Source organism: Pteropus alecto, unplaced genomic scaffold (assembly GCF_000325575.1).
Source record: "Pteropus alecto unplaced genomic scaffold, ASM32557v1 scaffold21, whole genome shotgun sequence".
NCBI classification, from domain to species: domain Eukaryota; kingdom Metazoa; phylum Chordata; class Mammalia; order Chiroptera; family Pteropodidae; genus Pteropus; species Pteropus alecto.
The window spans coordinates 13,673,496-13,689,599 of record NW_006436282.1 but is presented as its reverse complement, the minus strand read 5'-3'; the positions used below and the strand labels follow the sequence as shown (position 1 = coordinate 13,689,599).

At 37.2% G+C, this 16,104-nt stretch overlaps 1 pseudogene; it reads right to left on the bottom strand.

The window, feature by feature from the left end:
- Positions 1-1,203: 1,203 nt before the first annotated feature.
- Positions 1,204-1,322, bottom strand: LOC112479869 (annotated as a pseudogene).
- Positions 1,323-16,104: the final 14,782 nt, after the last annotated feature.

Genomic DNA, 16,104 nt, shown 5'->3' with positions numbered 1-16,104 from the left:
TATGATTGCATTTAACACCACTTAAAAATGGTTAAGATGGTAAATGTTATGTGTATTTCACCACAATAAACAAACGGGAATAAAAGGGAGTAAGGCATGTAACAATCACAGATCTATTACAATTTAGAACTAAACACACTAAACACTCATCTCCAATTCTTTGATGAAAGCCAGACCAGTTGCCTAAGAGCAATTTACCATGATTACCGGCTCTGCCTTCCTGCCTGTGTTTAGAGCTGAAGAACCTTCTTTGTCTGCTTCACATCTGCAGAAGCTTGAAGACCCAGAGGCCTCTTTTCATTATAAAATGATTCTGTTCCTTAAATTCAAGTTAGTATAATTTCTTTAAAAGCCTGGTGGGTTTCTTGCTTATCAAATTATAATCCATAACACACTGCATATGAATGAGCTAAAAGCTGAATCACCAAAAAAGGAAAAACTTATGTATAGCATAGTTAAACAGGTATGAGAATTTATGTTAAAACTGAAACTTTACAATCGATACCAATGTTTTCATACATTTTTCTAACATGGGTCTATAGGCAGATTTTAATTGTTTTCGACAGCATTATGTAAACTGGCTATAAATCTATAAGAAATTTTGAAGAACGCTGTGTTGACAATCTTAGAATTAATTTTCAATTTTGCAATACCCTTTTGAATTCAATACCAATAATACTGTGTTATCACAAGAGTTAGTGAATTAACTTAGGTACAAGTTTGAAACTGATATGTTTTTGCTTAAAGTTTACATCAATTCCTCTAAAAAAGATCAATCAGCTTTATCAATGTGAATGTGAATGTTAAAGAAAATGATCTGAGGTTCTTAATTAAGTTTTTGGAAAACTTTTATGTGTATTTGGACAATTTGGGCATATAAATCTTTTTAACAGTAAATTTTATGAAATTTAAATAAGATCAAGTGTATCCAATGAAAATTTAGTGTCCAAATTGAGATATTTTGTAAATACAAAATATACATTAGACTTCAAATACTAATATTAAAAGAATGTAAAATACCTCATTAATAATTTTATGTTGATTAGATGTTGAGATAACATTTTGATATATCACATTCGATATATTATTAATATTAATTTTACCTGTTTATTTATTTGTTCGATTGTTTTTAGGTGAGGCAACCCTTGGTTGACCTCATAGATTGCAAGGACCTTGTCAGCTTACAATCCCTTATTTTTTTTAAGCCTACAGCACCTGGTCTTCCTAGGTGATCTCCCATCCAAGTACTAACTATGCCCGACCCTGCTGAGCTTCCGAGATCAGACGGGGTTGGGCTTGTTCAGGGTGGCATGGCCGTAGACTACCTGTTTATTTTTATATGTGTCTATGCGTCAGTGACCAACTTATTGCCTCTGAGTTCCACATTCACTCTTCAGTACCTGCTATCAGACGAGACTAGATTCTCAAAGCATAATCCACATGCTTTCAAGCTTTGTTAGTTAAGGGTGTTAGAGGAATACTGCAGGATGAAAGTCTCCTTTTCTTAATTCTGGCCGCTAAGCTTTTGGTGTTTATCCTGCTCTGTCTGCGCAATCAACAGCAGTATGGCTATCTGAGGAATCTGATGGTGCTCCGCCCTCACCAGATACCCAGAGTGAGTACATGGTCCCTTAGCAACCTCGCAGCCCCACCACAGCCCAGGGGTCACCTTCACCTTCCGTAGCCCTTAGAGACTACATATGCCAGGTCTCACACCCAAAGAAGTGCCCCAGCTCTTTCTGAGCACCTCCCCTGCTCGATCACACTCCCAAGGTTTGTTTCTTGCTGCTCAGTGACTATGAACCATCTCTAGCCCAGGCAATCCAGAAAACTTCTCGGCTCTCCAGAGGGCTAAAACCACAGAGCGTCTGAATCTCAGCCTTGGGATAGGGCTACTTTCTTGGGTTACCCTGCTATGAGTTCTCTCTCGGCTCTAGGGTACCTTTTAGAGCTCTCTTTAGAGCTCATAGTTACTATACTTTCTTAGTTTCAAAATTCTTTATATTAAACTTCCCTTTTTTAAATGACTATGTGACTCTATCTCCTAATTAAACAAACTGTTACAGGGTAGAGGTACAAAATTGTTTTAATTACATATGTTGTTTACATTATACATTTTTTAGTTAGTGTTGTTCTAGAGCATAGAACTAAAGAAGGCAGGGTGAGAACAAGTGGTAGAAACTCTTGAAAACAATGACTAAAATATTTTAATGATATTTAAATAAAATTAAGAATTGGAAATATTTTAGGCTTCAAGAGAAAGATGAAGTGCTTAAATTGGAACTTCAAACTAATACTGAAATATGACTCTCTCTAGTAAAATTTAAAGATTTTGTTGGAGGAAGTCTTACCTGAGAGGTTATTTATCCCACTGAAAGGCAGTTCAAGTCCCACACCTCGACTGAAAAGAAGAATAAAGAGAAAGAGGAAGATATCACCAAAAAGAAAAAAACATAGGAATAAAACTGGCAAACTAGGTTTTATACAAAATAGCTGTTTGGAAAAGGCCAAAGTGATGTTGAAAACGACACCAATTTGTACAAATAAGCCATGGTCAAAATATGGATATCTAAAAAGAAAAAAAAGTATTAGTTTACTTCTTAGAAACTACTAATGCAAGTTTCAAGTAGCAAAAATGAGCATAAATTAAACCATAAAATTAAACCATATTTAACTTTATAATGTGAATTTAGGTAAACAACAATATTCAGAAATTATTTAGAAATTTAATATAATTCTTAGAAAAAGGACTAATTATTATAGCCTATCAAGCACTGTCCACCGAATTGTTAAAAGTTTGACAGAATCTCACTATTGACTGCTAAGATAATGTCAAATACTGTCTATATGAGCAACATTATAAAAATATAGATTTCATATTTGATGGGAAACATCTAATACTACTTCTTGGTCAAAAAAGTCCTAATTAATTGTGTTTTATGTGGTCTAAAAATGCAATTATTTGGATATTTTTCAACATAATAACTGAATAATCTTTCTTACATGAGGTAGATTAAAGACTGTCATATTAATGAAAAACAATACTGACTGAATGGCACAGGAAGGCAATTTTATAGTAATGTAAATTCCAAAGTATTCCAACTATAATTTCAGTCATGCAAGGACCAGAATATTAGGCCATCAAAAAAAATAATCCATGCAAAAACTGCTGATTCCACGTTTTCTGGACTGAATATAGCCCTAAAAATATGTTTAAGAAAGTTTGTTTAGTATTATATAACTATGTGGGTTATGTGGTTTTCATATTTTTTAGTCTATTTACTAAAACCATTGGTCCTACATTTAATTGCTTACCACATAGAGAGGCTTTCCAAGCTTCCAAAATAATAGAATCACATTAAATTTCATCAAAGTTTAGGATGACAATTGTGTTAGGTTACATACTGATGATAAAAGGAATCAAAAGTCATTTTTAAAGTATGTTCAGTCTGTGTGATCCACTAAAAAGCTAATTTAAAGTGATGAAGTCCTTTTCCAAAATTACCAAAATCAATGAAAATAATTATAAATTGGATTCCACACACTCTACCTGTATTGTTATATACGTTAGGGTACATAGCAATCTCACTCAATTGCCAGTGGCACAAAACTGGGAGACTGAATTCAAGAAATGCATAATTAAACCAGGAACTAGAATTCGAAGCTGATAACAACTTTTAAGGTTTTGGGAATTCCCAGACCTATACCTCAAGAACCCAGATCTATTTTCAAGCACTAGAAGCCACATTCTTCAAATCCCTTGGTTTGTGATTCTCATTCTTGGCTGTGCACCACATTCTACTAAGTAATGCACCTCTCAGCAACTCAGGAAAGCTAGAAAAGTAGCTCAAGGGAAGCTTTGCCTATTAGAGACATATGCTCTCTCTCTCTTTCCTCCCACTTCCCCAGCCAAAGCAGCTTTATTTAAATATGCAATTGACACATAACAAGCTGCAGTTATTTAAATGCAATGTGAGAAATTCCGACAGGTATACATCTGTAAAACTATAACTACAATCAAAATAATGAGTGTATCTATCACCACCAGGTTTCCTCAAGTCCTTTTGTAATTCCTCCCGCCCAACCACATACTCTCATTCACTCGCAACCACTGATTTGCTTCTGGTTATTACAGATTAGTTCGCATTTCCTAGAACTTTATGTAAATGGAATCCCTTTTGCTCTGTCTTCTTTAACTAGGCATAATTATTAAGATTTATCCATGTTGTAGTGTGTACCAATAGTTCGTTCCTTTTTAATACTGAGTACTATTCCATTGTTTAGATACGTCTCTACTTATTTATCCATTCATCGGTTTATGGACTTTTAAATTGTTTCCAGTTTGGGGCCATGAAAGTAAAGCTGCTATGAACATTCATGTATAACATGTATGCTTTCATTTCTCTTAGGTAAATACCTAAGAGTGATTGGCTGCATCAATGTTAAGAGTATGTTTAACTTTCTTAAAAGTTACTGAATTGCTTTTCAAAGTAGTCATACCATTTTACATTCCAGTTTATACTAGCAGAGTATAAACATTCCAGTTTCTCCACATACTCATCAAAAAGACCAGTATGGTTGGTCTTTTTAATTTATCCATTCTGATAGCATGCAATAGTATCTTATTGTGGTTTTAATGTGTATTTCCCTATTGACTAATGGGACTGAGCTTCTTTTCATGTGTTTACTGTCACGAATATATTTTCTTTGATAAAGTGTTTGTCCAAAACTTTGCACAGCTTTTTATTGAGTGGTTTGTTTTATTACAATCAAGTTTCAAAGGTATTTTTTAATACATTCTAAATACACTTTCTGTGATTAGATATGCAACTTGCAAATAGTTTCACTCAGTCTATGACTTGTCTTCTTTCTCTTAACAGTGTCTTCTGATGATCAAGATTTAATTTTGATAATGTTCAGTTTATCAATTTGCTATTTTTATGGATCATGTTTTTTAAGCCACACCTCAGAAATCTTTGCATAACTCAAGATCACAAAGATGTTCTCTTATTTTTTATAGAAGTCTTATAGTTTTAGGTTTTATATTCAAGCCTAAGATTCATTTTGAGGAACATCTGATTTTGTCTCGATGTACATAAAATTAAATTTACTGACATGGTTTCAACCGAAGAAATGCATGGCAATTCGTTAGGTGCCCAAAGTTATAATCACAGGTTGTGTGACATGGAAGGATTTTGAGGATTGTTTGAAAATCCTACCACACAAGTTGTTTTTCAAATATTTTGTCCATTTTTTTCTTTGTTTCACATTGGAGGGTAAATTTAGTCCCTATTGCTCCACCTTGCCCCAAAGTGGAAATCTGCTATTATTTATTTTGTTTTTAAAGGAGCAGTAAGTACACAATCTCTGTATTTTTTTCCTACCTGGAGAACTGGGGGTGAAAAAAACAGAAGGATGTGGTACCTCAGGTATGGAGCATGCCCCCCGTCAGAAGGCCCAGAGAGTAACTATGGCCTATCCCAGGAATTCAAGGAGCCCAAGTATGGCTAGAACAGAGAGAAAAGGTGAGAGATGAGCCTAGAAAGGTTGACAGAGGTCAGATTACTGAAGACCTTGTAAATCATGGATTTCTAATTCCATCTTAAGAATGACTGAAATCACTGAGAAGCTGTAAGCAGAATAGTTGTGACTAGATTTGTAATTTTAAAAGAATCACTTTTAGCTGCAGAGTAAAAAATGCATTACAATAGGGTAAGATATTAAGAGAACAGTTAGGAAATGTGAAACATTTGGGGCAGATGCATGACATAATGTAAGTCAGAGGTGTAGGATGAGAGGTTTAGGGTGTACCATGACCAAAGGCAAATAATCAGGAATAAGAAAGCATATTCCTGTAATGATTAAGAGAGAGTATGCCAGGTTTAATGGTGAGTTAGAAGATGGAGTTTGGAAGGTCTTTAATGGTACTCAAAGGATTTCATGTTATATGAATAACAACACTGAATATTGAACAAATTGAAAGTTTTGTGTAGCGGAATGTCAGAGAAGTTCTTTAGGTTGAAAATAATATGGTCCATGGATTTAAAGAAATAAAGATGAGTTTCTAGGACAATTGAAGATAATTGAAAATATTGAATCAAAGCGATACAAAATTGTGGTAATTTGTGAAAATAGGGATTGAAATTAGAACAGAAACCTCTATCTAGTTTTAAAGCTTCACAATTTATTCAGTCACTCATTAAAACAACCTCAGTTCTCCATTCTGCCTTTTTTGTAGATGATTGTTATAAACCTATTGTTTAGCCCTCAAAATGTTTCACAGGCTAATAGCTCAAAACAAATATTCTAGTTGTGTTATTGTTGACTCTAAATATAGCTTATCTATCTTCTTGTTGGAAGTGTTGACTGAACAAATTTTATAGGAATCTTATTAAACCACATACCATGAGGTCAGAAAGAAAGCAAAGTCAAAATAAGATTCCACAATTCAAGCAACACGGTTTTTCTAATCCATAAATTTCAACTGTAACTGCATTTAGAATCACTTGGAGAATTCGGTTTAAATGTTGATTTAATTTTTCTGTAATATTAATCCACTATCAATAGTTTTCAATTCACAGGTAATTCTAACGAAGCCAGGATTCAGAACCACTGTTAGACTTAATCCATGAACCAAAATTTTTCACGCACATAAAAATATCCCAAACAGAGAAACCTCTGTCTACCAGATATTCTGATACCAAAATCTAGGATGGGTCCAAAAATCAGCCTGTTAGCTAGAAGATCATTCTGAAATAGGTGAAATAGATCAAATGAGAATCACTGTCCTAAGTTCAAAACCAAGCTTCGTGTTTTTCCAATCTCTGTTTATTAAGGCCTGTCTAAAGTACACACCCCCAATTATAGAGGAAAAAGAAACCCAGAGAGACAGAAAGTGAAATCAGAGAGCAAGTGGATATGTGAGGGTCCCAGCAATCTCATAACTTCCAACAAGAAAAGAAGGAAATACCCAGGTAAGCAGAAGCTCCACTTGTGCAAGCTCTACTCGCTAGGACTGCAATCCAATAAAAGTCCTAGAATCTACACCAGAACGTCTCCTCCTTGGGAATGAATCAAGAGGAGGGCTATGGAGAGGCCTTGTGTCCTTCCTAAAGGCCAGTGTTTTCTTCGAAATTACTGTTACTACAAAAAGTCTCAGATGACTTTTTCACGACTGTAGTAACACACTCTGAACTTTAATTCTTTATAACTTTAAATAAACTAAGATCCTAAAGATGGCATATTTTAGGATGTAAATGTAAAACTTCATCCTACAATGATTCCTTCATTCTTCAAAGTCAACCTGCTCTTCTTAGAGAATCCTGAAATGGAACATTCCAAGCCAACATTTTACTGAGTTAATATAACTAATCTTCTGCTTGACTCAAGTATTAACCATAGCCATATCCTATGGGAAAAAGAATTTCTTCCTCTGGTATTTATGCTGAAAAGTAAAACCGATCATTTAAATGCAAGAAAATATTCTATCTGGACTGAGACATACTAAGAGAAATACTTGGTCTGGAACAGACGCATATCATGGATTAGAAGGGAGACAGGTAAGCAGTAAAGAGCACACACACAGGGCCTAATACATAGACCACGCACCGGCTACCTACGGAGGTGTGCTCCCCACAGTCCACTGAGATGTTAGTCCCTGTCCATCTCCTTCCAGAAGGTGCTGACACCGACCACCATCACCACCACCACCACCAGCGAGGCTGGCCTGCGCCTCCTGCTGCACTGTCCCTGGAAGTGGCTCTCGGCCCACGGGTGCGGTGCTTGGCCTAGGTGCACGACGTAGACCTCTGCCTAGTGTGGTCAAGGCCCTCGCTATGGCGCCAGCATCTGCGTCCCCAGGCACTCCAATGACAGCAGTGCCTGGTCCCTTGAGCAGGAAGGAGACGTCTGGGGGAGGGGAGCTGGCGGGAAAAACACCCGCCACGTCGGTCAGCGACGCCGGTCAGCGAGTCCCTGCCCACCCTGTCTGCCTCAGATGCCCCTCCCTGCCGCCCACTGCACAGTGGACTCGGCTGAAGACACGGAGGACTTAAGGTCCCTCGCCGCGACCTACCTAATGACCTTCTCGAGTTCCCCACACCCCTGCTACCTACCCAGCCCAGCATCTGCATGGTAGACACGGAGATGCCGCCCCGCCACACCTCCCCGGGCAGGCCCAGCTAACAAGGCCTCTGCCGTACCCATAAGTCCCTGGCCCATCTCAGTCCGGCACTACAGACCCCAAAGCCACGCCCATGACCTCCGCCCAAAACGTGGGCAGGCCTGTGGGGAGCCCGCCAGTGGGCCACTCGGCGCCCCAGAGCGAGCCCAGGGACAAAGGAAGTCGGGCATCCCTGTCCTCAATCCTCAAGATGGGCATTAGAGGCCCATCCAGGTCAGCTGGCAGCCGGCCTGAAGGGTCAGTGGCCCGCGCTGCGCCCCAACTCCCTACACCTGACCTACCTGCCCGGCGGGAGCAGCACCGGGTGGACTAGGAGCTCTTCCCGTGGGTGTGCGTTCTGCTCAGTCATCAGCGATCCAGACCAGAGCACAGAAGAGAGCATGCGCGGGCCTACCTACCCCTGCTGCAGGCCTGCAAATAGCCCTGGGGCCGCGACCTCCAGGTGTCCCTTTTTAATTTTAATATTATAGTACTAGTCATGGAGAGCCCACAGCCTCGTAGTAAGAGAGATTATTATGAGATCTAAGAGTCAATGAATACAAGTATATTAAGAGGAGAGCAAAATAGGGAAGGAGAAAACGTACAGTATGGAATCCTGAAAAAGTAATGCCTCGGAGGCCCACTCCATTATAATATTATGTATGTTTGGGATGTTTCTGCTCAGATGAGAGAAGGCAAATTGACAATGGCTAACAACATTATGGTATTGTTTTCAGTGTTGTTTACTTTATTAATTCCAAAGGCAGCACTGAACCAGCTCATACATTCCCTGCACAGTTTTTGGTTTCCATAGCACGCCAAGTTAAAACCTGATATCCAAACAAGGTCAAAGTCACCAGACTGTGAGCTAGAGTTAGAACAACAACAAAAATCTTGCAAGTCTCATTTTACCTATAAAGTACAGGCCACTTGTCAGAAACTTTAAAAACCATTTGACCCTCTTTTTTTCTCTAGAATCTTAAATTTTAAATATACTGTCTAATCATCTCTGCTATCTTCAGTGTGTTTAACATATTATCACTCTACCTGGTAATGAACTGAAAAAAATTTATCATATACTTTCTAGTGGATTGGGACCAAAGAAAACCAATCTCGAGATAATGGTCCCAATAGTCACTTCAAAGTCAACTGACCATGAAAAACAGATTAAATCCATGGTACATAATTGTAAATCCAGGTAGCATTAACAAAGACTAGGTTTTGAAGCCTGGAGAGATAGAAAGATAAATTAAGACTGCATACCTTTGTGGGATAAAATATAAAGAGACTTGAGAATACTTCTACTGGTCTAGCCACTGGAGGGTATGGCAACTTACATTTAAAGGTGCTTTAAGGTAATGATGTGTGGGTGAACCAGTGTGGCTCAAAAAGACAGAAGCAGGGTAGACTCAAATTTAGATTTGAGAATTATGTGAAGTCCTCAGGGAGCGTATTGAAAGAGGTGTAGAAAGAGGATAACAAAAGTGTGTAAGAAACCACTTTGCCAAATAAGATGACTGATATGACATTATTGCCACTTGGATGAGATGAGAGGAAATCTATTTTAAAAATTAGAATTTCGGTTGGCATATAGCAACACTTGAGAGAGTGCTCTGGCAGGTCATCGTCTTTCAGGACCCACAGACATAACGACAGTAATGGCTTTCTCCATCCATGATACTAACCAATATGGAGATTCTGTAATCCTCAAATGATAGCTATAAGAAGCCACAAAGAGGCTAATGACCATGGCAGGATAACCAGGAAACCCTGCCCAATGAAGTTTGGTGAGTCAAGAAGCAGAAAAATGGTCAGAAAGTCCTTCACTTCAAAGTTGTTAGTTCTGATATAGCCAGCATTTTTAAGCTTAAGTAAATCACTTAAATTTAGAAGATAATATAGAACAGAAATAAATCTAAATGATACCCTTGGTATCCTTACTTAAACTTATTTAATGAAAACACCTAGTGAATCCAACACAATATACTTCATTGAAGAAAAATGAGATAAAAAGCTTCCAAACAAAATACAAATAACGTTGAAGGTATAAATTTTATAGAAAGACTTTGAAAATTATTGAAGAAATATAGTGTTGGACTCTGCTAGGTGCTGGAATCAGAAAGATTAAAACCCGAGCTAGTAGGAAGCATTGTAACTTGATAATCAAACCCCTGGACTCTAACTTACATTTGAATCCTGACGTGAGCACTTACACATTTGTGAACTTTACCATTTTGAGACTCATTTGGAAAAGAGGAAAATGAGAGAATCTTGTGCATAAGGTTGTGGTATTAAATGAAATAATATATGTGTTGTGCTTAATACATACAAGTGTGTAATAATATTTTTGTTATTATTGTTATTGTTGTTGTTATTATTATTATTATTATTATTATTAATTCTTATTATTATACTGGTCCTGAAGGAGCTCACAGTCTAATGTGAAAGGAAATAATTATTATGCATAATTCTGATTACAACTTTAAAAATCTACTTATTTAATGACTACATCTTGGAAGATACTATTCAAGACACTATGGATTCAGTTGAGAATTAAAAAGATAAAATCCTGCCTTCATGGAGTGGTTCATTTTGGGTCCCCCAAGAAGCAGACACTGAGACCCAGTTAGGAATAAAAGAGTTAATGTCTGTGTGTACGGTGGAAGAGTATGGTGTAATACCTATAAAAGGTATAGAGGGAGGAAGCAGAACTGGGCTAGAAAGCTTTCTGCTGTGACAGAGATATATCTGTGAAACTGGGCAAAGAAAGCATTAGACTGTGATGCAGATGCAACAATGTCTCAGCCCACACAATAGGGAGTTACAGTGCAAAGGGAGACTGTCAACTAATTGCACTTCTCAAGGTGAAAAAGTTCTTTCTAAAAAGGAGATCTGAACAGTACACCTTCATGGATGCCACAGTTTACTCTTTGTGCCATATGGATTCTCCTCTCCTTACAGGTGTTGAGTGGTGGTTCCTCCAGGGTGCTACATGGCCTCTTCTTGAGCAGAAATTTAGAAGAGAGAGATTAGTGGAACCAACTTATAGCCCTATCATTGCAGTTCTTCTTATGATTGTAACTGGTACTTCTTGTCTTCCTTTTCCACCTCCATTCTAAATTCCTCCCTCCCTTAGCTATCAGCTCTGCTAATCTTGGAGGTTTATCTAATGAGGTAACTCAAATCTTCTTTCCAGGAGTCTTTATCTGGCAAACATATCCTCCTTACTCATAATGAGACAAAGAAGTGCCAAGAGGTGCCAAGGTAGATTACCTGAATCCACACATTTTCCTCCTGTTCATCAGAGGATGGTGACTCTTCTTATCTGCCGATCCCTGAGGGCTCCATAGTGTCCATGGCACCAAACCTTGTAATTCAAGAGCTATGCTGTCTTTGGAGCTCAACAGTTCTAAGTTTTGAGTCTTAAATTTGGTTTCTAGATTTTTCTGTTCTCCCACTGATGGAGTTAAGAACTTCTTGCCTTCACACATCATTTTAAATCATTTTTAAACTAATTGAAATTGTTTTAATATTCTTTCTTCACTACAACACCATTGTAACTTATTAACAGCCAGTCATTGTCTTTAAATGCATTGCATCTTTCATACTTTTCAAAAACCTACATCATTATACCACCCAGGATAATCCCGTCCACTAGAACATCATCCTTAGTCACCAGCAGTAAAAGTTTTAGCAAATGGACCACCACTTTGTACCAGGAACTATCTGTGTCCCACATACCACCCAAGATAGCAAGTCTCCCCAATTCCAATCCAACTTACCACTTGTTCAGAATACTTCTAGTAGTAACTAAGTAAGTTCAGATCCTCCAGAAAGGAGATACTGATATCAGATTAGAAGTGGAAGATGGTGGTTTGTTTCTTGGGCAAGGAGGGTGGTAACTCCTACGAAAGATAAAAGGGAAAAAACAGAATTGAGCTGGGAAGAGCTTGAGCCATAATACTGATCTGACATCTATAAAAAAAAGAAGAAGAAGAAAGAGAGGAAGAGTGAGGACTGCACAGGAAGAACCTCGAACTATGATACAGAGCTGAATAAAAGCTCAGCAAGCATAATACAGTTACAGAGCAAATATTATCTATTGAGAAGTCCCACACTGGGTAGAAATGGCCAGGCCCTAGAATCTCTTTTGTGCTAGGGCTGACCAGAAAGAGTATGACCTCAGCTTGAATGCTGCGGGGTATCTCTAAGGCACTGCAGTGGGAGCTTGTTGGCTAACTTCAATCCTTGCAGTTGAAAGAGAAATCCAAGCACTGCACTTCCATAGTTACCCCTTGGAGTTCATATCGTAATGAGGGAAACTAAAAGTAAACAAGTGAAGAAGTAAATATATACTGTGTCAGGTGCTTTGCATATGATAGGGAGAGATAAAGTGAAGCAAGAGGGTTAGGAGTACAGGACAGAGAAAGGTTAGTATCAGTTTATATAGGGTGCTCAGGAAGTACTTCTCTGATAAGCTGGCATTATCCAGGAACCTGAAGGAAGAGATGGAATAAGCTTTGTGAATGTCTGAGAAAAGAGTATTTCAATCAGGGGCAATAGAAATGCAAATCCTCTGATGCAGATAACATGTCTACATGTTTGAGGAGCAGCAAAGAGACCAGCATAGCCAAAGCAGAGCGAAGAAGGAGGAAAATAATAAGAGCTGAGTTCTCATAGATATTGGGGTGGGAAAATATTGCATCATTTAAAACAGTGCCTTTTAAGACATAATGATGACCTTTACCCTGAGAGAGATAGAAATTTACTCAGGGTCTCTACTTGACTGCCTAATAAATATATTAAAGATATTCATGCTCTCCCAAATCTGCTTTTCCTGGGGTATTTCTCATTTCAGTTTATCACATTTTCTTTCCAGTTGCTCAGACCAAAATCTTGGGATCACCCTTGATTTATTTCTCACCCTCCCCCCAAACAATGAGCACATCTTGTTGAATTTTTTTCAAACTATATTCCCAATATAACCACCGTACATGACAGCAACTGCTACCAACCTGGATTACTGTTAAAGCTTCTAATCAGGTCACCCTATCTCCTTTTTGTTCCCGGTAGAATTTATTGTCAACACATTAGCCAAAGGGATTCTTTTTAACAGTAAATAAATCTTTGAAAGGCTCCAATGGATCCCCACCTTACTCAAAGTAAAAGCCAATGATCATAAATGGTTGAAAAGGCCCTATGTGACACAGCCCTGGCCCAAACACCACACTGACCTCATCTTCTACTATTCTTTCTTCTCTCAATTCCTTCTGTCTAGCGGCCTCCATAATGTTTCTCCAACATCCCAGGCATCCTTTAACTTTATCTTCTCTGAAATGTCAGTTCTCTCTGCCTGGAACACTCTCACTTTATATTCACTTAACTGCCTCCCTACTACCTTCAAGTATTTATCCAAACATCACCTTCCAATCAGACTTTTACATGATAATTCTATTAAAAATAGCAACCTGACCCAACTTCAACACTCATGATCTCACTTACACTAAACAATTTTTTCCCATAGCACTTATCATCCTCAACACAGTAAAGAATTTTTGTGTTTCATATCTTGTTCACTGATGTTCATTGATGCCAAACCCTTAAACTCTTAAATCAATGCCATGAGGATTAGGCACATCATAGGCATTCAATAAAAATTTGTTGCAAATTTTTTTTTATTTAGTGTAAAATTAATTCAGTGTACAATGGAATAACAGATTATAATTTGTATGTATTGATGCAAGTAGTACATTCATGCATAATATTAATTTTAATATATTTAATTCTATTTTCTTATTAACTAGGAGTGTCTTAGAATATATGAGGTTGAGAAATTAAGTGGCCCACTTAATTTTTTAGGTTAAAAATAGTTTGATATTTGGCAATTACATATGTTTCAACTTAATACTAATATTTTCTCCATATCACAAATGAAGAGTGTGATGACAAAAACTTTTGAAAAAATATTAAATTGCAAAATCACACATATAGTGTTTAATCTCCAGATACACAAAGAATTTATGGACTTAAGGATGACTGTCAAACCTATAACATTTATTTCAAAGGAAAGTCACTATTAAAATAATGTGCAAAAAATATAGTATAGGAAATGAGGGAGGAAAGGAATTATTTGGGGGTAGTAGTTTATGACATCCTGAGGGATATTTTTTCCTTCACACCTCTCTAATTTTCCACACGTTTTTGTAAAAGAAGTGAAGAATTTGGAAAGGGTTCAAACAACAACTAATGTAAGAACTAATGTAATTGAAAATTTGGAAAATAGATTTATCCTAAGGCCGACTCATACGTTAAGGGGAAAAACATTTCACGTGAAGAGGAAAAACCTGAGGCAAAAAATTTAATAACTCATTTTAAGCAGTTTTTATAGATAATACTTAAAAAGTAGCTATAAAGTAGCATATCTATCGGTTTAATCTTTCAAATCATCATCTAGTTGTTTAAGAGCCAGCAGAAAACACACCACTGTAATAAAGAGATCCGATATAATCTTTCTCACGTATTAATCTGTATTTGAGAGATTCAGCTCTACTCCATTAGATCACTTCATGTCAGCAAACTACAATCTGAGAAGCAAATTCTGCCTGACACTTACTTTTGTAAATAAAATTCTGTTGGAACTTAGCTACACCCATTCATTTATGTATTATTTGTGGCTGTTTTCACATCACAGTAGTAGAGTTGAGTAGTTGTAACAGAGATAATATAGCCTGCAAAACCTAAAATATGGACTATCTGGTCCTCACAGAAAAGTTTCCCAACCCTTGCCATAGGGTAATGTCCTTGTCTACATGGTCAGTGCTAGCTCATCACCAAGTGCCCACACTCCAGGATGTGGGAAGAGGGCAAGAGAACAATTGGAAGACAAAAGATTTCATTTTCAAAAGACTGACTTGTACCTGCACATTTCACTTTTCATTTATCCCCCTGGCGTGATTGTAGTGGAGCAGAAATGTGCCCAGCTAAAGTATGTGTGGATGAGTCTATTACTAAAAGGAAAAAGAGTAAGTATATACCGGAGAACAGTGAGCAGTGTCTGCCACAACTCTCTATGGTAAAAATAAGGTGGCATATATGGAAATGAGGTGGAAAGGATAAGCCCCTTAAAGCAGCTGCTTTCTTTACTGAATGAATTGATTTTAACAGTGAGAAGCACTTCACAAAACAGAAATTTGCTCTGTCCAGGAACTTTGCCTCTTTCTTACTTATTCCTAGTTACATGTAATTCACCCAGAGTCACACTAATATTTTAAAGAGCGGCTCATTAATCAGAGAATTACAAGTCAAAACCACAATGGACACCTTCAGAATGGCTTGAAAATGCCAACTGTTGACAAAAATGTGAAGAAACTGAAATTCTAATATATCTCTGGTGGCAGTGTAAAATGTTACAACCATTTTGGAAAATGATTTATCAGTAACTACTAAAGCTGAATGTATACATAACCTATATACTAAACAGGAAGGCAAAAATGTTCTCACCAAAGATATGTACAATATCCACAGCATTGCAACTTGTAATAGCTAAAAACTAGAAACTACCCAAATGCCCATCAACAGTAGAAGGTATATTTACACAGTAAAATACTAGTTGGGAATGAGAATAATATGCACGAATCTCATTTTAAAAATGTTGAATGAAAGACCCAGAAGAGTACACAGAGTCTAGTTTATTTTATAGATGGTGAAAAATGGTTATATTAATCTTAGAAGTCAGGACTTACATCTCAGAGAGTGGTACTTTGGAGAGTGGCTAGTGACTGGATATGGGTATGAGGTTGTGGGGGAGGTTGAAACAGTCTCAAGTTATCCACTTAAGGTTATCTATTTTTACATCATCTTTGACTTCAATAAAGCACTCTATTTCTTAATTTAGTCACTGGTTTCATGAGTATATTTACCTTATAAAAATCAATTAAGCTGTA